We start from the raw sequence: 24,251 nt of genomic DNA, 5'->3' as shown, positions 1-24,251 counted from the left end.
ACAGCGATGACTAAGTGAGGCAGAGTCTGCCAAGCACTGAGAACTCAGCAAGTTCCTTGTGTATATTTGCTGCCATTATATATTTTTTTAATCTCTCTGCCTAAGGCTGCTTCACAACAGTGACCAAAAGAGGGGTCTCAGAGCTGGAGTGGGGACAGAATCCTTGTGTCATCTGTAGCTGATGCTCTTTCAAGATCAACAGTGGCTCTTTTGACAGAATTGCAGTCTTCCCCCTCCTGCAAACCCTGCCCAGGGCACCGCTGGGCCATGGTCCAGGCATCTTCTGTTGGGGCAGCAGGTTCTCGCAGTCTCTTTTAAGAGCCTTTTAACGGAAAAGGTGGTGGGCCCTATTTTGTTCAGTTTAGCTAATAGGACAAATAACGTACACTGGTAGGGTTTCCCAGGGCAAGATTGCAAATAAAATTCGGTTACAGGGACAGTCTATTCTAGGGTATAAAATGGAATTATCTTCACCAGGATTAAATCATACTTCCTGCCTGTGGCAGAGCGTTTCCAGGGAGAGTACGCGCCATGCAGCTCTTAACGCTGCTGGTTCATTGTTGCTCAGACTCCCCACCCCCACAGGCTGTCTCACCCCATTCAGCCTCCCTCACCCCATTCAGCCTCCCCCGGCCCGGCCCACCACGGTTTCAGTCTTTGAAAGAGAGCTGGGTGTGGAAACAAAAGCAGGCTCCCTTTGGTCCGGGAAATGTTGGCAATGAGAATGCTGGAGGGGAACTGAAGTCAGGCACTCACACATGTGATAGATGCTAACTTCAAATTTGATGTTAATTATAATCAAGCATGTTTAAAGTCCATGCTGTAATTCTAATTAACTATCACCAGCCTGTCACAATGGATGGTCTCATCCGTATGACTCCATTAGGATATTTACTCATGAATTCAATAGTTTTGTCCTGAGCAGAAGGGTAGCAGAGTACAGTGACTAGAGCATAGACGCTGCAGCCTCAAGCTATCCGGGTTTGGATCCTATTTCTGCCACTTAGTGTCCCTCATACTTTGGGCAAACCAATTTTTCCTCCCCTTATGCCTCAGTTTTCTTATCTGCAAAATGGGGATAAAAATAGGATATGGTTATTGTAATGATTGAATGAGTTAACACATGTAAAGTCTATAAAAGTTAATAAACGGAAACCTCAGTTAAAATTGAGTTGGGAGGCCAGAAGGTTCTCACGCCCTATGAAGACAGAGCAACAGGGAGAAGACAGACTCCTCTTCTTGTCTGGCAAGAGCTCACAACCAGCCAATGAAAAGCCACTATTCTTCGAACTCTCAATTCCTCCAACAGACTCTTTGTTCACTATCACCCTCCCAGCTTCCTCTCCCCCTCTTTAAGAGAGGTTCCCTCTTCTTGTGGCCTGGCAGCAGGGATTTGCACATGGCTCACCCATGGTTACTTCAGTTCAGTTAAGTCGCTCAGTCATGTCTGACTCTTTGTGACCCCATGGACTGCAGCATGCCAGGCTTCCCTGTCCACCACCAACTCCCGGAGCCTGCTCAAACTCATGTCCATCAAGTCAGTGATACCATCCAACCATCTTATCCTCTATCATCCCCTTCTCCTCCTGCCTTCAATCTTGCCCAGCATTAGGGTCTTTTCCAATGAGTCAGTTCTTCACATCAGGTGGCCAAAGTATTAGAGCTTCAGTTTTAGCATGAGTCCTTCCAATGAATATTCAGGATTGATTTCCTTTAGGATGGACTGGTTTGATCTCCTTGTAGTCCAAGGGACTCTCAAGAGTCTTCTCTAACACCACAGTTTCGAAGCATCAATTCTTTGGCGCTCAGCTCTCTTTATGATTCAACTCCCACATCCATATGTGACTACTAGAAAAACCACAGCTTTGACTAGACAGACCTTTGTTAGCAAAGTAATGTCTCTGCTTTTTAATATGCTATCAAGGTTGGTCATAGCTTTTCTTCCAAGGAGCAAGCATCTTTTAAAACTATGGTCGCAAAAAAACCACAAAAAACAAAAAACTACGGTCGCAGATCCTCAAATGGCAATTCTTTGCTGATCCCAAGTAAACACACTTTTGGAGAAGTACCTGGCAGTCTATTTGTTTACAGTCAACAAGTATTGTTTTTATTTTGTTTTTTAACTTATTTTTTAATTGGAGGATAATTGCTTTCAATGTTGTGTTGGTTTCTGCTGTACAATGACATGAATCAGTTATAATTATACATATATATATCCCCTCCCTCTTGAGCTTCCCTCCCACCCCTCCCCCATCCCTCCCCTCTAGGTCATCACAGAGTACCAGGCTGGGCTCCCTGTGCTATACAGCAGCTTCCCACTAGCTATCTATTCTATACATGTTAGTGTACATATATCAATGATACTTTCTCAATTTATTCTTCCCTGTCAACAAATATAATGATGCTTGGCGTTTTTCTTGGCACTTGGGTTTGGGAAGACAAGTAAGCCATTGGGGAGCCTACAATCTAGACACATGGCACTGTATTCAGCCCTTATCAACAAGCACTTTGCACAAAACAGGTGCCCAAAAAAAGTCTTAGGGGAGCTGGCAGAAATACTGATTCACTGCTGGGTCTCTAGTTTTCCTCAGTTTAATATATCAAAATACTTCAGAAAAAATAATGGCTTTATACACTGACTCTACAAATATGAACAAAACCCTTTAATAGTATGTCATTAGTTAAAAACTCCTTGCTCCAATATTGGGTCTTTAAAAACTATGAAATGGAAGGAAAACCTTTCATCTTGAAACAGAGAAAATAGTTTTCCATTGTTTTGTGTAACCAGTTAGAAAACTAAAATGTATGTTCACCACAGATATGCCTAATACTGCTCTGTTGTGATGGGAATAGAGTGCTCTGTTCAATTAGTACCCTACTCCAGTACTCTTGCCTGGAAAATCCCATGGACGGAGGAGCCTGGTGGGCTGCAGTCCATGGGGTTGCTAAGGGTCAGACATGACTGAGCGACTTCACTTTCACTTTTCACTTTCATGCACTGGAGAAGGAAATGGCAACCCACTCCAGTGTTCTTGCCTGGAGAATCCCAGATGGGGGAGCCTGGTGGGCTGCTGTCTATGGGATCGCACAGAGTCGGACACGACTGAAGTGATTTAGCAGTAGCATGGACATAAAGAGGCTTCTCAGGAGGCGCAAGTGGTAAAGAACCAGACTGCCAATGCAGAGACACAGGAGTCTCGGGTTCAATCCTTGGGTCAGGAAGATCCCCTGGAGGAGGGCATGGCAACCCACTCCAGTATATACTCTTTCTTGAAGAATCCCATAGAGGAGCCTGGCGGGCTACAGTGCACAGGGTCACACAGAGTTGGACACAAATGAAGCGACTTAGCATACACACACACAGGGATATAAAAAGGGACTGTTCCAAAGCCATTGAGTCATTCCTCTTTCCTTCCCCTTCCACCTTGCAAAAGTATTCACTGATCTTTTCTTGTTTACTGTTTTTAGATCTGTTTCAAAACTGAAAAGTTCTGTAACATCCTATAAAAACTGACTAAAAGGAGAGAGCCTGTCCCAAGGACTGAATTCCCTCCATCCCAGTCAATAAAAGAATGCAATTAAAAAAGCCCAAAGAAGAAAACTGTTCACAAAACAAAAAAATATCTAGCTTAGTATCCACCTAAGAACTTTTGTTAAATCTGTTTTTTTGAGGGAAAAACTGAAATAAGGCTTTATGTGTCTACTATGAGAATGGCTGACATAATTATGCGAGAGGCAGGACAATCTACAACTCCACAGCATTCTTGATAGTGGCCCCCACCCCCCCCCCCCCAACCAAAGCCCCCAACTGACTTAAATTCTCTGGCTTTCTTTTTCTTCCTCTCTCTTTCCCATCAGTGGAAGGCATATCTCGGTGTCACGCCATACCCTGCTGCTTTATCTTGCCAGAGGGCTCCCTCTTGGGAAACTGGTCCAGCCCCTCTTGCTGGCCAAGTTCATCTGTCCTTTGGCTTGGTCTCTCTCAGGCTGAGTTTCCCATGTTAACTCTCTAATCCTGCTTGGGAAGGGAAGCACTGCCATTTGAATTCTTATAATTCTAACTTTATTTGATAGTTTCTTTAGTATTTATTTCTTTGGCGGTGCCAGGTCTTAGTTGCCACCCTCGTTGTACTGAGGTCTGAGTCGTGGCACGTGGGATCTAGCTTCCGGACCAGGAATCAAACCTGCCCTTCCTCCACTGGAACCTTGGAGTCTTAGCCGCTGGACCACCAGGGAAATTCCTGTTTTAACTTCAGAAAAGAGCCCTCTTACCAGATACATTTTACTCCTCGGCCCTCCGCCCCGGCATCCTGACCCTGCCAATTCTACTCCTGAAGGCCCTTAAATCTGGGTGCTGCTACTTGGCGTAAATCGATTTCCTCTCACCTGGTTCACCTCCTCCCTGTTCTCCCAGGCCTGCCTTCTCCCCTGTTTCATTCCCATAGCGCTGCTACGTGGCATTCACCTACAGTACAAACCTGACCGTCTCAGCTTTTGTCATCAGTGGCTTCCTGCTGCCCTCAAAAAAAGTCCAAGTACCCTGAATTAAAAGTTATTCCCTAAAACTATCTTTACTGTTTTCCTTCATCACTGTGGTTTCCAGGCTCAGCTGAATTCTTTTCTACAGTAATAAAGAACCTCATGAATATTATTTAAGTTAATATAACAATAAGTGTGAGGAATCAAAACAAACATTTCCCATGTAATATATCTGCTTGTAGCCATAAATTGTACTTTGGTGACCCTTCAAGAACAACCAGTTTTTGTAGTTCTAAAGTAGATTTAATTGTCTCTAATGCTTCCTTTTTCCAGATTAATGAGTTGTGTAACACGTACACCAGGATTAGAAATGATTTGTGCTTACTGTGCTTTAGGACCAGTATTCCTGCTTTTTATTTCCACTTTTTTTGTTTTTTAAACAGTAGTGAGGAGGGGAAAAATGACCAAACGGGCTCAAAAAGAGAAGATAAAGAGGACAGCAAAGATATATCAAGCCACTGAGTGACTAATTCTGCTTTCAGCTGGTCCTGATCAAAGGGTGACTGCTAACAGGTATTCATATTCTTCATAAACAGCATCTCATTTCACCTTAGTCCCCACAGCCACAGTAAGAGATGGGTATGATGATTCATATTTTATAGGTGACAAAACAGACTGGCAATATTTATTTTGCCTGTTATGGTAATCACTGGTTAGGTACAGAGCTTAGAGTTAAGGGCGCGCTCTCAACCCTCCTGTTTCCCTGGAGGGAAGGGAGTTTCCAGGTCCCAGGAGGGAGGGGTGAAATCTCCTCTCAGGCTCCCCACTAGGTCCTTCCCCGTGGGAGGAGTGGCCTGCCTATGGGTGAGGTCAGGAGATGAGGATGCACCATGCCCCTGGATTTCTTCACTCTCTTCTCAGCCTGTCTGTCTTCAGCATCTATCCTCTATACCTGGCTTGTGTGCTGAGTAGAGAAGAGAGGCGGGCCTAATGCCTAATTCAGCAGAGAAGTAAACCCATGGTGGCTGCATATGTTAGCCACATCCTCTAATCTGGCTTCCATCAGTTGATAAAGCTGATATTTTGATTTCTACTGTCTTATTTCCCAATTGGCTGGGAACATAAGAGAAGAAGACAGAAGGTAATTATTTGGTTGCCTAGAAGGCATATCGGAGAAGGCAATGGTACCCCACTCCAGTACTCTTGCCTGGAAAATCCCATGGACGGAGGAGCCTGGTAGGCTGCAGTCCATGGGGTTGCAAAGAGTCGGGCATGACTGAGCGACTTCACTTTCACTTTTCACTTTCATGCACTGGAGAAGGAAATGGCAACCCACTCCAGTGTTCTTGCCTGGAGAATCCCAGGGACGGGGGAGCCTGGTGTGCTGCCATCTATGGGGTCGCACAGAGTCAGACACGAATGAAGTGACTTAGCAGCAGAAGGCACATAATAGGCACTTGATAAACATTTGTCAAATGAATGAATTTGTCCAAGGCCACAAGGCTAATAAACCGCAGAGTAGAGACTTGAATCCATGTCTGTCAGAAAAGCCCACAGTTTTCTAAAATTTCCCCTTCAGTGCTTCTTGTAGAGTGTTCTGTTTCTAGGCTTCAGCTCATGCTTTAGCATGGCTGCCAGGAAACTGGAAACAAAGGCTAGTGTAGGCATTAACGGCCTTAAAAACAAATCTGCCTAAGAATTTGGCTGACAATCTGTCTATAATGTGACCATGGACAAGTTCAGTCTGTCTGCCTGCTGTACCATGGGCTATTACAGACTGAGCCCACGGGTACATGAAGAGGGACCCCAAGGATGAGAACAGCAGTGGAGGCAGCACCAGCAGTGCCTGTAACAGACTGGGCAGGAGAGAGGAGGGCAGCCAGGCAGGAAGCAGGATGTGCACAAAAGGGGTGGGACAAGGGCCTGGGGACCGAGACAAGGAAGGCCCCAGGGACTTAGCAGGGGATGGCGGGTGGGGGATGGGGAGAGAGCAGGGGAAGGAAAAGTGAACAGAAAAATCCCAGAAAAAGAACAAAAGGCCGCAGAGACGGGAAATAAAAACATGTTCAAACAAAGAGTATAAAGCGGAGACAGATAAAAGAACAGGAGTAAATCACTTGCTATGAAAATAGCCACAAACTGATTTTCCATTCCATGTCAAGATGATGAGAAGTGAGGGCTGTCCTGTGTGCCAGCAGCCTTCAGGAACTAAGAAATAAAACACCCAGGTTGAAAATAGTTTGGGGAGCCAGAGGATGACAAGATTCCTCCTGCAGGCAGAAGTGAAATGAAAGGAATGCCAGCATCTTCTCCCCCTTCTCCCCACCAATCCCCACTCCGGTCACAAAGGAGGGGGAGCTGCTTGGCTGGCAACCACGGATGAGCTCAGCGGGGACCCTGTTCTGACTGAGCTAATAGAGTTAGTTTTTAAGAGAATCTGGTGGAACTCAGGATTGTGTGTTCACAAACACCATATTAAAAAAACAGGGTCATCGCTGCCTTTCAAGCAGTTTTTTTCAGTCTGTTTAAAGGCCGGGTTTCGTCTTTTTTTCCCCTCACTAGAATAGCACACAAAGACTTCTCTGACACACTGCATCCACGGCAGATGAAAGTGCTTAAGTGTGAGTGAAAGCAACAATGTTCAGAGTGACATTTACTAGCTGCAAACAGTGAAATCAGAGCGCTCCAGTTCATGGAGATTAAATGTCAGGCTTTAAACATTTAGCAGAGTATTAGCTATGGAAGTTTTTAAAATTTAGGATTTGGTCTTACACTGCAAGCAGCACTTAAAGGGTTTTTTAAAGCAAATAGTTGAGTCATAAGCTGAATAAGAATATACATTTTGCACTGAAGGTGGGACAAGTGCAGGACAGTCATGGGGTTTGGCTCAATGATGCTCGAGGTGGTCGCCGGTCTTCACCATTCAGATAAGTAAGAAAAAAGTGACATTCCCCACATTTCACGTTATGGAAACTACAAGTCAAAATCCAAAACACAGGAGTTTCTAGGCACATAATTTTCCACAGTGGGCATAGACTTTACAAGCCCAAGGGTTTTTACATTACTGTTTCAGGATGAATGCTTTTTAATACACCTAAAAAAAGTCAGAGCTGAAAACAGATTGCTTTTTTCTTTCAAGAATATTTTCCATGGATAAATTTATGCATGATAAAATTGTCTATAAGTGCCAAATATAACATCCGTTTGAACATGACTAAATAATAAAATCTCCAAATCTGACAATATCAGCAGTCTGTGCTTCCTTCATTCAAAACAGCTGGTAAGTACCTCCTCTATTTTGCTTCTTATGAGGTGCTGGACAGATACAAAGCCAATGAAAATGGTTAACATTTCAAGCTTTGCTCTAAACACTTTGTAAGCAGTATATTATCCCCATTTTACAGATAAGAAAAACTGGGGCTTCCAGAGGTGAAGGGCTTTGTTCAAGACCACAGGACTGCTAAGTCATGCAGGATTCAAACTCTAGCCCTTGACTCTAAAGCCTGAGCAACTACCTTCTACTCAAGGAACTCTTAGTCTGACAGGCACATGAACAAAGTTTAACACAAGAAATGATACAACAAAGATATCAACAGAGACACAGAGTGGGTAATTCTATCTGAGATCTGGGACCAGAGGAGGAGACATTTCAGCTGAGTCTCCATGCATGAGTAGGAATTTTTCAAGTTGAAAAAGGTAACAGTTACTCTAGGCATAAGGAGCTACACTAAGATCATGGCATCTGGTCCCATCACTTCATGACAAATAGATGGGGAAACAATGGAAACGGTGACAGACTATTTTCTTGGGCTCCAAAATCACTGTGGATGGTGACTGCAGCCATGAAATTAAAAGACACTTGCTCCTTGGAAGAAAAGCTATGACAAACCTAGATAGCAGTATTAAAAATCAGAAATATTACTTTGCTGAAAAAAGTCTATATAGCCAAAGCTATGCTTTTTCCAGTAGTCATGTATGGATGTGAGAGCTGGACAATAAAAGAGGCTGAGTGCCGAAGAATTGATGCTTTCAAACTGTGGTGCTGGAGAAGACTCTTGATAGTTTCTTGGACTGTTAGAAGATCAAACCAGTCAATCCTAAAGAAAATCAGTCCTGAATATTCATTGGAAGGACCGATGCTGAAGCTGAAGCTCCAATACTCTAGTCATCTGATGAGAAGAGCTGACTCACTGGAAAAGATCCTGATGCTGGGAAACATTGAAGGCAGGAGGAGAAGGGGACGACAGAGGATGAGATGGTTGGATGGCATCACTGATGCCTCAATGGATGTGAGTTTGAGCAAGCTCTGGGAGATGGTGAAAGACAGGGAAGCCTGGCATGCTACAGTCCATGGGGTCGCAAAGAGTCGGACACGACTGAGAGACTGAACAACAATGGGGCTACACTACTCCAAAATGGAAGGCTTGGCATGCCAATGGAATGCTTAGAGTTCCTGAGCATTTGAAGGATGGTGATCGTGGAGGCCAGAAAACAAGGGTATTATAATAGAAGAAGATATAAGGGAGGTTGGAGCAGGGGAAACAGAGGGTCCCTGAGTTAGGACAGGCGGAAGTGATGGTCTATGACCCACCAGATGTGCACAGTGAGGGAGACGAATCTGCAGTGGCTAGCTTTTTGGATAACTGTAAAGACTGAGAATGAAGAAGGTTAGGAAAGATTGAGGAGCGAGGCTAGAGAAGATGAAGATGATTTCTTGTTCAATTTCAGAAAAGCTGAGCTACAGCTACCTGAGGGACATGTGGGCATCCTTTCTACTACATTCTCTACTTTAATAAACACTGAGAGCCTCTTGTACCAGGTACTGTGCATGCTAAGTCGCTTCAGTTGTGTCCAACTCCTTGAGACCCATGGACTGTAGCCCGCCAGGCTCCGCTGTCCATTGGATTCTCCAGGCAAGAATACAGGGAGTGGGTCGTGATGCCCTCCTCCTGGGGATCTTCACGACCCAGGGATCAAACCCATGTCTCATTATGTTTCCTGCATTGGCAGGCAGGTAGGTTCTTTACCACTAGGCCACCTGGGAAGCCCCACCAGGTACTAAGGAAGTTAAAAAAAGGACAAAACTGAGTCTTGCCTTAGAGTTCATGTACTGTACAGTCTGACTCTCAATGGTGGTAATGATAAGGGAACAAATAGGGTTGTTTCTGCTTGTTACAGTGACCAAGGGGTGGTACTTGCATTTAGTGGACAGGTGCCAATGATACAGATATTCTGCAATATTTGGGTTTCAGTCAACAAGCCCCTGTCCTCCATCCCATTGGTCATCTGGATGGGTGACAACCCATTTACAATCACCTGAAGGAGAAGGCAATGGTGACCCACTCCAGTACTCTTGCCTGGAAAATCCCATGGATGGAGGAGCCTGGTAGGCTGCAGTCCATGGGGTTGCGAAGAGTAGGACACGACTGACTGACTTCATTTTCACTTTTCACTTTCATGCACTGGAGAAGGAAATGGCAACCCACTCCAGTGTTCTTGCCTGGAGGAGCCCAGGGATGGGGCAGCCTGGTGGGCTGCCATCTATGGGGTCGCACAGAGTCGGACACGACTGAAGCGACTTAGCAGCAGCAGCAGCACAACTTAAAACCTAACTCTGTTTTATATACAAAAACAAAACTTTTTTACATATTTTAATATATACACTGAAATCTTATAAGTAGAATTACCAAGGAAACTGAAGGAAGACTGTTATACATTGTGTTGTCTGGACCTTTGCCAGGATGACTCATTACTTAAGAAAACTACATCATGAGTTGAGGGAGATGAAAAAGTTTGGAAGATGGAAGGTGGTGATGGTTACATGACAAAGTGAATGTACTTAATGCCACAGAACTGTACACTTAAAAATGCTTAAAATGATGCATTTTATGTTACACATTTTAAAATAAACAAGTTATAAATTGAAAAGAATTAAAAAGGAAAGAAAAAGAATACTGTATCATGGGAAGCAAACACATTCCTAGTTTGTTTGTTTGTTTTTTTTGAGTTACTGATGCAATGTGCCTACACCAGCCTGCAGCACAGCTGCCCTAATAGTGCTGCTCCCACATTCCAAATCCATCTACTTTACTGTGTTTCCTGGTGTGGTCATTCCTGGAGATTGTGTGAAATATGTAACTTGAATACAATTTGTTTTTCCTTTTAATTGCCTTAATATGAGGGCTGGAGAATGGCATGGCAACCCACTCCAGTATTCTTGCCTGGAGCATCCCATGGATAGAGGAGCCTGGTGGGCTATACAGTCCATGGGGTCGCAAAGAGTTGGACATGACTGAGTGACTAAGTGCAATATGAGGGCATTATAGTATATTTTTGGAATTGTGTGCTGCACAGGTGGGTTATATTAATTATGAATTTCACATAGTTAAATGTGAAACTATATGCATTATATTTTATGTGTGTGTGTATATATATATATATATATATATATATATATATATATATATATATAAAATATTAAAGTGCTTCCCTTGTAGCTGAGTTGGTAAAGAATCTGCCTGTAATGTAGGAGACCCAGGTTCAATTCCTGGGTTGGGAAGATCCCCTGGAGAAGGAAATGGCAACACACTCCAGTATTCTTGCCTGGAGAATCCCATAGACAGAGGAGCCTGGCAGGCTACAGTCCATGGGGTTCCAAGAGTCAGACACAACTCAGCGACTAAATCACCACTATATATATTATAACATATATTTGTTATAATATATAACATGTGTTACAATTTATATATATTATACTTGTTATAAAGAGAATACAATTAGGTTGAAAGAATACAATTAGGTCCGACTCTTTGCAATCCCATGGACTGTACAGTCCATGGAATTCTCCAGGACAGAATACCAGAGTGGGTAGCCTTTCCCTTCTCTAGGGGATCTTCCCAACCCAGGGATCGAACCCAGGTCTCCCGCACTGCGGGCGGATTCTTTACCAGCTGAGCCACAAGGGAAACCATTAAAAGAATATAATCAGGTTGAAAGTTGAGAATCACTAGTGAGAGACAGACAGGTATGAACAGAATTAAAGCACAAGCGAAAGCATGGCAGTACTTCAGAGAGGTAAGAGTACAAAGGGAGAACAAGGGGAAGAGATGCTACTGGCCATGGTGGGCCTGGGAAGGCCCACGGTGTAGGTCTGATGTGAGCAGGCACTGACTGACAGCCTCTGTGAGAATAATTTCAGAGATGTGGGGCTTGGTATCTGTCTCCAGTGATATCCACTCCTTTTGACATGCCTTTGATTTTTATCAAGTTCTTTTTGATGATGTTCTTCCTGTATCTCCCCTCAATGACCCTTGTTCTTGGAGGCTCCAGTAGGCAAAGCACGGTGAATCCTTAGCCCATCCTTAGCGTCTCTTCCAGAAACTGAAAACTGTGGTCTCTGTAATACTTTCTGGTTAATCTTCTCTTCTCTCGGCTAAATCTCCGTACTTCCTCCAAGTGTTTCTCATATAACTTGGTTTCATGTTCCCTTACCATCTGGGCCATTTTCCTCAGAACATGCTCCAATTTGTCAGTGGCCCTTTAGAAGTGTGGTGCCTAGAACTGAATGTGGTTTCCAGCACTGAAATATATAACTATATTTCCTAATATCCCCCGCCAAAAGGGGAAAGTGTTGTTGCTCCACACAGTGAGATCAGGATGGGGGAGGGAACAGGGGAGATCTATCTTAATCCTCAATATATCACCAGTATTGAAAAAAATTTTCCTTTCTTTTGTTTAAACATGTTAAATCTCAGTTTTTAATAGTCACAAAGAGAGTGCAGATCTCAGAGCTATTTTTTTCTTCCTAGTTTGTTTTTGTCTTGAGGATTAAATGAAAATGTGGATTTGGCTAATAAATACTAACATTTATTTTTATTTGCCAATAGCATCTGTTTACCACCCTCCTGTAGTCATTTCTTGTCTGCCCATGTCCCAAGTCTATCGAAGATTGGCAAGTATGCCACCCATTCTAGGGGCTTGGCCTGTAAGTTGGAATCAGTATTTCTGTATTAAGCATGGATCTGGTGTGTGCAGAAAGCCCCTGCATTCCTGTATGTCTAGTGAATGTCAGCTTGAGCCCCACCATGCATAATTCTATCCAGGCTTCTGATTTTTCACCCCATTTTGGTCTGAGAATGAAGCCCTGCAATAACTTGACTGGCTCTTACCATGCTGTCCCTTGGGACTGAAACAGCACCAGTTCATCTCCTCATTGTAGGTATAAGGACTCTTGAACCCCAGTACACCATCCACTGGTCTGAGTCTTTGGAAGCTATGCAGAACTCTGTAGAAGAACATCACTCTGATAGAAACACTAGCTTCCTATCCACCCTGAATGCAAAGACTTCAGTGGATTGATCAACAAATAGGGGACTGGTTAGCCTCAGAAATTTAAGCCCTTGATGTCACATCAACTGGCTGCCCATGTCTCAATATGCTTTTGCAGTGGAACAGACCAGCTCAAAGGTAAGCTAGATGAGGGCCGGGTTATTTGCCTATTTTGTTAGTTGATGTACCCCAAGCCCTCAGAACGCTGTTCATACTGCTTAACAAATATTTGCCGAATGAATTAACGAAATGACCTGATGTAGCAGACATCTCGGAGAAGGCAATGGCACCCCACTCCAGTACTCTTGCTTGGAAAATCCCATGGACGGAGGAGCCTGGTAGGCTGTAGTCCATGGGGTTGCGAAGAGTCGTACACGACTGCGCGACTTCACTTCCACTTTCCACTTTCATGCATTGGAGAAGGAAATGGCAACCCACTCCAGTGTTCTTGCCTGGAGAATCCCAGGGACGGGGGAGCCTGGTGGGCCGCCATATATGGGGTCGCACAGAGTCGGACACGACTGAAGCGACTTAGCAGCAGTAGCAGCAGCAGACATCTATCTTTGTTTTGCCCAGTATTCCCTTCTTTTGTGAACTGCTGCTTGATGGTGCTGCCAATAATGAGACTGAACAAGCTAGTAAATGGGGTTATAAGTATGGAGCTTATTAATCTGCATGTCCCTAGCCCCTAGATTCCCTACAGTTTAAGCAGGTATTTGTACTCCTTCCTATGTCTGGAGAATCAAGGCATAGTGTCAGGAGGTTTGATGAATGTGAGTGGTACATTTTGCAGGTAGATCATTCAGAGGCTAAACTTTATGTGAATCTCCATCACAAAACCCAAGGCAACAAGATAAAATCTATCTCTAGTGAGAATATGCTTATGTTTCTAATATTGTTCATCTTTGTAACTAATCAAATACTAGTCTCAGGATATATCTTACTCACAATGAAATAAATTTGGGGTGAAACTTTTTCAAACTTATAATGATGGAAGAAATACAACTTTTATAAGGTCAGCTATACCATGATAATGCTATTTAAGGTTTCTCAGAAAAAAATAATCTGTGAAACATGGCAAAAATGCATACTGGATTAAAATGACCCAATAAGTGGGGAGTGGGAAAGAGTGTTATTAACCTGTGAAATATGGAAAAAAATTACTTACTGGATTAAAACGACCCAGTAAGAGGGGGTGTGGGGGTGGGAAGGAAAGGGATAGTTGAATAAGACGTTTTAAAAACTGTGGTAAAATATACATAAGAATCTGCCTGCCAGTGCAGGGGAGGTGGGTTCAATCACTGGTCTGGGAAGACTCTACATGCTGCAGGGAAACTAAGCCCAAGCACCACAACTACTGAGGCAACACACCGCAACTACCGAAGCCCTCGCACCCTTGAGCCTGTGCTCCACAGCAAGAGGAGCCGCTGCAACGAGAAGCCCGTGCACCACGACAGAAGGAGCCTCCACTCGCTGCAACTAGAGAAAGCCTGTGTGCATCAACAAGACCCAGTGTAGCCAAAATTAAATTAATTTTAAAAAATTAAAAACTACACATAACATAAAATTTACCCTTAAACCACTTTTAAGTATTGTTGTGCAACCTCACCACCCACTGTCTCTACAACTTTTATATCATACCAAACAGAAACTCTGTACCCAATAAATAATAACTCCCCATATCACCTCCTCCCAACCCCTGGTAATCTCTATTCTACTCTCTATCAATTTCCCTATTCTAGGTACCTCATATAATTAGAATGAAAAAATATGTCTTTTTTGGGGTCTGGTTTATTTCATTTAGCATAATGTTTTCAAATAGATGTTATAGCATATATCAGAATTTCATTCCTTTTTGTGGCTCAGTAATGATATTCCATATACCACATGGTGTTATGCATTCATCTCTTGAAGGACACTTGTGTTGTTTTCCTCTTTTGACTGTGGCTAGTGTGCTATGGGCATCAGTGTACAAATAAATCAGTGACTCAATTATTTGAGTCATTTGGGGTTAAAACCAGGAGTGAAACTGGTGGATCATATGGTAATTCTATGCTTAAGTTTTTGAGGAACCAATATAAGGCTCTTAAAGATAACTTATAAAATAAAATTTATTAATTTAGTAACTATATTCTGCATTAATAAAGCTATTCCTCACATGATACTTCACATATCATTACTGGAGACAGAGAGACTGCTTCAGTAAAAAGAACTGAGGATACATCATTTCCTTGTACTGAAGGAGGAAGTTTCAAATAACTATAGATCCCCAAGAAGGTAAGATATGACAAATAACTGCAACCTGGTAAAGGTCCGTCTAGTCAAGTCTATGGTTTTTTCAGTAGTCATGAATGAATGTGAGAGTTGGACCGTAAAGAAGGCTGAGTGCTGAAGAACTGATGCTTTTGAACTGTGGTGTTGGAGAAGACTCTAAGAGTCCCTTGGACTGCAAGGAGATCAAACCAGTCAACCTAAGGGATATCAATCCTGAATATTCACTGAAAGGACTGATGCTGAAGCTGACGCTCCAGTACTTTGGCCACCTGATGTGAAGAGACGACTCATTAGAAAAGACTCTGATGCTGGGAAAGACTGAAGGCAGGAGGAGAAGGGGACAACAGAGGATGAGATAGTTGGATGGCATCAGCGATCCAATGGACATGAGTTTCAGCAAGCTCTGGGAGATGGTGGAAGGACAGGGAAGCCTGGCGTGCTGCAGTCCATGAGGTTGCAAAGAGTCGGACACGACTGAGCAACTGAACAACAACAAAATGTAAACGGGGCTTCTCTGGTGGCTCATTGGCAAAGAATCTGCTTGCCAATGCAGTAGACAAATGTTCAATCCCTGGGTCAGAAAGATCCCCTGGAGCAGGAAATGGCAACCCACTCTCCAGTATTTCCTAGAAAATTCCATGAACAAAGGAGTTGGGTAGGCTACAGTCCATGGGGTTACAAAAGAGTTGGACATGACTTAGCAACTAAACTAACAACAGAATGTAAACACCAGGATTTTCACAAACATGAAACAAAACCTTTAGAAAACTCAGACTTTCATTTAGAAATAAAGACACAGTGAATCCCACTATGTATCATACAACTGTAATCTCTGTATGCAAAATAATTGACCAGTTTGCTTCTAAAATGTAAAGGTTATGAAAGACAAGGAAAGACTGGAGAAATGTCACAGATTAGAAGAAACTACTGAGACCTGGTAAATAACTAGGATAGGAACCTCGGATTGGATCTCGAACAGAAAAAGTACAGTGACGGAAAAACTGACAACATCCAAATGAAGGCTGCAATTTAATTGTTAATGGTTATTATACCAGTGTTAATATCTTGCTTTAGGTAACGGTAGCACAGTTTTAAAAGATATTAAAACCAGTGAAAGCTGGATGAATGATACACGTGAATTCTCTACTATTTTTTCAACTTTTGTGTAAGCCTAAAATGACTGCACGGAGAAGGAAATGGCAACCCACTCCAGTATTCTTGCCTGGAGAATCCCAGGGACGGGGGAGTCTGGTGAGCTGCTGTCTATGGGGTCGCACAGAGTCGGACAGGACTGAAGCGACTTAGCAGTAGCAGCAAAATGACTGCAAAATAAAAAGCAGTCCATATTTTAAAGAAATTATACCAATTCTCTACACTATCTTTTTCAGAGGATAGAAGTGGAGGGAAAACTTCCTAACTCATTCCATGAGTCCAGAATTACCCTAATTCCAAAAATTGACAAAGACATGAGAAGAAAACTATAGATGAATTATAGCTCAGTTGGTAAAGAATCCTCCTGCAATGCAGGAGACCCTGGTTCGATTCCTGGGTCAGAAAGATCCGCTGGAGAAGGGATAGGCTACCCACTCCAGTATTCTTGGGGTTCTCTTGTGGCTCAGCTGGTAAAGAATCCGCCTGTGATGTGGGAGACCTGGGTTTGATCCCTGGGCTGGGAAGATCCCCTGGAGAAGGGAAAGGGTACCACTCCAGTATTCCGGCCTGGAGAATTCCATGGACTGTATAGTCCATGGTGTCACAAAGAGTTGGACACGGCTGAGCAACTTTCACTTTCATACGCTAATATCTTTCACAAACATAGATGCAAAAATTCTCAACAAAATACTGGCAAATCAAATCCAAGAATGTTTGAAAATAACTATACACTACAATCAAGTGTGATTTATTCCATGTATGCAAGCCAGGTTCAACATTTGAAAATCAATTCATGTAATCTATCACAGCAACAGGATAGAGAAGAAAAATCACATTATCATATTAATAGATGGAGAAAAAAGTATTTGATAAAATCCAAATCAATTCATGATTTAAAGAAAACTCTTATAAACTAGGGATAGAGGGAAATTTCCTCAATTTGATAAAAAAAAATTATGAAAAGCCTATAGCTAACATCATAGTTATTGGTGAGAAACCAGGAGTTTTTCCACTAATATCAGGAACAAGGAAGGGACGTCCACTTTCATCACTCCTAATGTGAGATAAGAAAAGGAAATAAAAGGTGTACTAATTGGGAAGGAAGAAATAAAACTGTCTTTGTTTGTAGATGGCATGATCTGAAAGAAATGAACAAAACATTCCTGGAAGTAGTAAGAGATTAGAGCAAGATTATAGGATATAAGGTTAATATACAAAAGTCAATCACTTTTCTATTGAACAATTGAAATTTTCAATTAAAAACACATAACCATTTATATTAGCACCCCAAACCATGAAACACTTAGATATAAATCTAACAAAATATGTATAAGCTCTATATGAGGAAAACTACAAAACTCTGAAAAACAAAATCAAGGAAGAATAAAATATATATTCCATGTTCATGGATAGGAAGACTCTGTACTAACAAGATTTCAGTTCTTCCCAACTTGACTTATAGATTCAATACAATCCCACTCAAAATCTCAGCAAATTATTTTGTGGATATTAACAAATTGATTTTAATATTTATGTGTCCTAAATCACTTCAGTCATGTCTGACTCTTTGTGACCCTAAGGCCCGCAGCCTGCCAGGCTCTTTGGTCCATGGGATTCTTAAGGCAAGAATACTGGAGTGGGTTGCCATGCCCTCCTCCAGGGGATCTTCCCCACCCAGGGACCGAACCCATGTCTCTGATGTCTCCTGCTCTGGCACCTTTAATATTTATATGGAGAGGCAGAAGACAGAACAGACAACATAATATTGAAGAACAAAGTTGGACAACTGACACTACCTGACTTCAGTAAGTAAGTACTGACTTTGTAATTACTGTAGAGCTACAATATCAAGACAGTGAGATACTGGTGAAAGAACAGACAAGTATAACAAAAGAGCATAACAGAAAGCCAGAAGTAGAACCACATAGTCAACTGACAGTTGACTATATAGAGTGAAGCCAACACAATGGAACAGAGATAGTCTTTTCAACAAATGGTGCTAGAACAACTGGACGTCCATATGCCCCAAAGAAAAAAGATACAGATGCCTTCTTATACAGATCTATACCCTTCACAAAAAGTAACTCAAAGTAGATCACAGACCTAAACATAACATGCAAACCTATGGAATTCCTAGATGATAACACAGAAAATCTATTAATAGATGACTGTGGGTTTGGTGATGACTTTTTAGATTTAATACCAAAGGCACAATCCACAGAAGAAATAATTGATAATTTGGACTTAGTTAAAATAAAAAATCAATTCTTTAAAAGACTTTATCAATAAAATGAAGACAAATCACAGACTGGGAGAAAATATTTGCAAAAGACATATCAGACAAAGAATTATTATCCAAAATATACAAAGAACTTTTAAAACTCAAAACTGAGAAAATGAACAAATCGACTAAGAAATGGGCCAGATCTTTACCAACACTTCACCAATAGCAAAAGAGCATGTGAAAAGATGCCCCACATCATACATTATTAGAAAAATGCAAATTAAAACAAGATACCAGTACATATCCACTGTTGTTGTTATTCAGTTGCTAAGTCATTTCCAACTTTCTGTGACCTCATCAACTGTAGCTCACCATGCTCTCTGGCCATTGGATTCTCTGGGCAAGAATACTGGAGTGGGTTGCCATTTCTTTCTCCAGGGGATCTTCCTGACCCAGAGAAGATCTGGAACTTGTGTTTCCTGCATTTGCAGGCAGATTCTTTACCACTGATACATGTCATTATATATTTCTCAAAATCTATTGAATGTGTTAACACCAAGAGTGAATAATAATGTAAATATGTGGGCTTTGGATGATACTGATGTGTCAATGCAGGTTCATCAAATATAATCAGTGTACCATTCTGATGAGGGATATTGATAATGGGGGATATGATGCCTGTGTAGGGCAGAGGGTACATGGGAACTCTCCATACCTTCTGCTAAATTTTGCTGTAAATCTAAAATGGCTCTAAAGAATAAAATCTACTTTAAAAAAAGAGAGAAAGAAACAAGTTACTGTATACTGTTATTTCTATCAGCCACGTGACTACTCATTTGTTTAGTATGGATTTAGAAAATACCACAAGAAATGAGTTAGTTCTTTTCACCATTCCTAAGATCTGCAAAGAAAATAAAGTTTTTACTGACTGGAAGTGAAAATGATATCAGCATATCATCCCATACTTAGTGAAAAGTTCTATGAAATTGGAAGAGAAAATTCCAACAGGACCTAGCAGAAATATAAACAAGCACATTCTTCTTTATGTAAACAAAGAAACTAACAAAAAATAACATCAGGGGAATTGTTCTTATTGTATACTTAGAATACTGTGTGCCTTTCCTGCTACACTATGATCATAAAGCCATCTCAGAAAAGAATGAGCGGGCCCGGAATCTAAATTAGCCTAGAAACCCAAAGATCCAATTACTGGGTTGGCCAGAAAGTATGTTTGGGTTTTTCTATAAGATGTTGCAGAAAAACTTGAACAAACTTTTTGGCCAATCCAATCCTTTCATGTAAAGCAGGATTCAGTTCAGTTCAGTCGCTCAGTCTTGTCTGACTCTTTGCCACCCCATGAATCGCAGCACGCCAGGCCTCCCTGTCCATCACGAACTCCGAGTTCACCCAAACTCATCTGCATTGAGTCGGTGATGCCATCCAGCCATCTCATCCTCTGTCATCCACTTCTCCTCCTGCCCCCAATCCCTCCCAGCATCAGGGTCTTTTGCAATGAGTCAATTGCACTCATCTCACACGCTAGCAAAGTAATGCTTAAAATTTTCCAAGCCAGGCTTCAGCAATACGTGAACAGTGAACTTCCAGATGTTCAAGCTGGTTTTAGAAAAGGCAGAGGAACCAGAGATCAAATTGCCAACATTCGATGGATCATTGAAAAAGCAAGAGAGTTCCAGAAAAACATCTACTTCTGCTTTATTGACTATGCCAAAGCCTTTGACTATGTGGATCACAATAAACTGTGGAAAATTCTTCAAAAGATGGGAATACCAGACCACTTGACCTGCCTCTTGAGAAAGCAGGATTAGCATTCTATTATTCCTTGTTATTGAAATTCAAAAAGTAAATCTGATAATTATTTTAGTCTTTACTTTGAATGAGTAAAAGTGATAAAAAGTGAATTTCAATTACTTCATCATATGTACTTCCATGTAAACATGGTTTGGATCTTTTGGTGAATGTCACGGTAATCCACAATCTCTAGTTTAGGGAAATACTATCCAACTCAATGAGAAGTGGAGTTGGAACTAAACTTAGAGAACTATTTTCCAGTTGTTTTGTCTTATTAGAGAAAGCTATGAAGTTATTATAGTACAGCTCAGTAAGATTTTGCTGCTCATTAAGTAATAATGAATTCTCCATATCTGTTACTAAGAAATACAAATGCTGCATTTGCTGGTCACCAAGGCTATGCTGGCAGCATTAAGTGAAGTTCTGAGGTACCTCTAATCAGGCAGTCCTCTGCAGGTCAGTCACACTTACATCATCATACACTGGGTTTCCCCTGGAGAACATCTATACGCCAGGGCCAACAGGGCCTGTTCCAGCCAGTCCTGCTTTGGTGGAATTCCCTAGAATATCCCATTAGAATCAGTGAATTAAAGACTCTTAAAGCTGGAAGGAACCTCAAAGATCAAAAGTGATATCACAGGGAAAAGTATAACTTGGTAAGATGTTGTTCAACTCTTTTATGGGTTTGTGCCATTGATTATACAACAAAAAAACAATCCAGAAGAATCTTTCCCTCTCATCAAAAATATTAGAGTTGCCATTTATATATGTAATCATAGAAATTGAAGAATTGCCTCATTTTTCCAGTGCAGGATAAGTAACAGGCTGTATTTGAACTTGACCAAAAGCTATTGTTTATTTACAATTTATCCTAACACTCTACTACTTCTGATGGAAGTTTCCTGTGCTTTATAATAAAAATACAGCAACCAGAACCTGGATGTTTACAGTGTTTTGCCAACAATTAAAACAAACAATCTACCTAATCTGCACTGACTTTATAGACAAAAGAAATCAAACACTGATTTCAAAGTTCCCAAACTAACTTATTGGTCTAATGAAGACTAGACTCCAACTTGGATATTTTACTGTTTTCAGGTCCCCAATGAGATAAAATGCTTCAGCATATATTTTTAGCCTCGAGTTTTTTTTTTTTTTTTTAATAGCATTGCCTTTAAATAACTTTTCCTTAAACAAAACAAAACAAAAAAAAAACAATCCAAAAAACCCTTCAGCATTTCTAACTTTATGATTCTCTAATTGAATTATGAAATTAAATGGTGAAGCAATAGCTTAGTTTATTCAACTTTTATCATTTTATATTTAGAATCATTCTCAGAAATCCAAATTGGCTGATTACTGAACAAGTTCTAATTACTCCCCAGAGACTGTGGGAGCCGGAGCTTTTAGCATTGTTCACTGGCTGGGAAACAGGCTTCCTCTTGTAGCGCCCGATCTGTTATTGATTTAAAAACTGACCCAAAGAGCTATTTGTTCTGGGTTCTTTGAAGTACATTTGCTGCTCCTGCCTTCTGGAACTGTTCTGTCAGACATCCTGAAGCCTTATGCCTATTCTTCACTATGTAGTTTGTGAATGATGGGATAATGGCTCATTAATCAGCTCTCACCTCCAAAAGAGGGTCTGGGATTTAAAATACCTCCAAATAATCACCCTGGTGTTTCTGTTTTAAACCCTGAGGCAGGTCAGTTCAGTTCCCAGTCCACATGATCTTACTAACCCAGGACTTGGGGCAGGGCCTGCCTCCAAGATTATAGACTCTTCTGAGTATGAATGCCACCCACATCTCATGCTCACCTCCATCTTTTATGGTGGCCAGCTCAGGTCTCAGCTCACAGCAGTTATTTAATGTAAAATAATAACACCATTGTAAATAATTTACTTATCTATAATTAATTTACAAATAAATTATAATTTTTCATAAACTTATTTACAGATAATTTTTATTTGTAAATAATAAGTTTATAAAATAACAAATTCAGGAATAAATGACTTCAAAGGATAGAGATTCAGATTATAACCAGTAAAAGCTTGCTTTGATACCCAGGTTTTACAATCCTAAAAAATGGCATCAGAAGGCAATTTTTACATTGATAGTTTCAGGTCCTCTTAAAAAAATAAAGAATAATTAAATTAGTAACATCTTCCTTAAGAATCAAGTGGGTATTTCAGGGGAATGGCAGCAGAGGAAGAATTGAGTTTCTCAGGTTTGGTTATGTTTCCTAATCTTTTTCAATTTGAAGGGAGCTCTGCATAGTTTTAGACTTACTGTGGTTTGCTCTTAGAGAAAGAGGAGGTCCACGTTCCCATGACCTCTGATAACTAGGAGTACAGGGCACACCTGGCTAGCAGGGAGGGAGAGTCTCAAGGATAAAGGTGACCCATGGGACAGCTGAAGGGTCCTCTGAATGTCACTCCCTACCATTCAGTGGCACCTAAGAAGGAAAAGGAGGTAGCCGGGGAGGAGAAATCATTAATAACTGGCAGAGAAGGAAGACAGTGTGGTGCACTGGGAAGAGATGGGATCAGGAGCTAATTTTTGTCATGCTGTCTTCCATTTCCTTATGATCCAGTTGTTAATCACAGACCTCTATAAGCACCCAATACAGTCAGAAGATTTTGTTTCTGGCCCTTAAAGTACTCATAATGTAATCTGGGGAAGGGGAAAACGAATGGAAGTGAGATGACCAGAGAATGGTAAAACGCTAGCCTATAAAGCCCTAAGAGTTCATGGATGGTAAAGGTCTGGATGGAGTGATAGTGCAAGACACAGCTAAGAAGAAGCTTCCAGAAATTGGGTAAATGAACAGTGCAACTGAGAATCAGGCCCATGCAGATGAACTCCTCCTTGAGAGGGGCAGATTCAGAAGGATGTTGCTGGTGGCCCGGCAGGAGAGAGAACCCTGACAGACTGCTTTTGGAAGGGCTGGAGTCAGTGATGAAAACACAAGAGGGCCAAAAAAGAAAGAATGAGAAGCAAATAATCCTCAGTTGTTCTCACGCCTGAAGGGGCTCACTGTGGCATGAAAATCAACATGAAAACAGACACATCACATCATCCAGGCATTCCTTGGCCTAAGTTTAAAAATACTTATTAACTCCTTGTTAGCCTCTCAATTTTTGGAAGAGAATATTTAACCTGATGATAAAGGGGTGAGAAGCACTGAATTACGCATATCAGTCTGATCAAATCTTTTGTCCCAGATCATGAGTTAGTGATTGATCACTATGCTTTTAGATGTAGTTTTAAAGATAAGATTATATAACTATTTTTTGAAATATGATTTTTAAATAAATTTAACAAAGTGATTTTTGTTAAGTGATTGTGTATAATAGTGTCATACAATGAATTATTTATCTTTCCCTCTACTATGAGATAACTAAAGAGGAATATTTTAACAAATAGCATTATGTTTCTCGTTAAGTCATATGATAATTCTATATTGAATTCCTGCCAAATTGATTAAGCTCCAAACACAATATATTTAACAAACACATCTGGTATTTTGGTTCCCTTTTGAAGGAATAATCTCAGTAATAGGATACTGACATGAATTGATAAGAATACATATTTCATGGTCTTTAAAAGTTATATCACAGTTCACTTACCTCATGTGGAAAACTCATAAGTAATTAAAACTCAATTATACTTGTAAAATAAATTAACAAAGTATGCTGCTTGATAAATATATTTTATTATATTTATTTACCTAATAGCTTTTTACCAAAATCAGTAATTTGTAAAGTTTCTTCTCAACATTAATGCATACAAAAGACATTATTCTTAAATTATGTGCATAAGGTTTTTATTGTTCTCCTGTTATTGCTTTCTCCCTAAAAATTGGTTTTGTGAGTCATCAGAAATTTTCAATCATTTATAAAAAACCAAACTTAAAATTAAAAAAAAAAAAGGTGAAGAGGACCTAGGAATATACCATGGAGGCTCCTTATGTATACACTAGTTAT

The 24,251-nt window shown here is 41.0% G+C and overlaps 1 protein-coding gene and 1 non-coding gene across 2 annotated transcripts in view; one reads left to right on the top strand and one right to left on the bottom strand.

Annotated features, from left to right (window-relative positions):
- ALG14 (ALG14 UDP-N-acetylglucosaminyltransferase subunit) overlaps positions 1–24,251 on the bottom strand; it is a 98,233-nt gene that overhangs the window by 15,985 nt on the left and 57,997 nt on the right. The window lies entirely within an intron of this gene.
- Positions 10,967–11,038, top strand: TRNAY-GUA (transfer RNA tyrosine (anticodon GUA)). Its single transcript has one exon. It is a non-coding gene; the product is annotated as a tRNA-Tyr (tRNA).

Source organism: Bos indicus, chromosome 3 (assembly GCF_029378745.1).
Source record: "Bos indicus isolate NIAB-ARS_2022 breed Sahiwal x Tharparkar chromosome 3, NIAB-ARS_B.indTharparkar_mat_pri_1.0, whole genome shotgun sequence".
In the NCBI taxonomy this organism is placed as follows: Eukaryota; Metazoa; Chordata; class Mammalia; order Artiodactyla; family Bovidae; genus Bos; species Bos indicus.
Note: the sequence above shows the minus strand (reverse complement) of the source record. Positions and strands in the feature narration are given on the sequence as shown.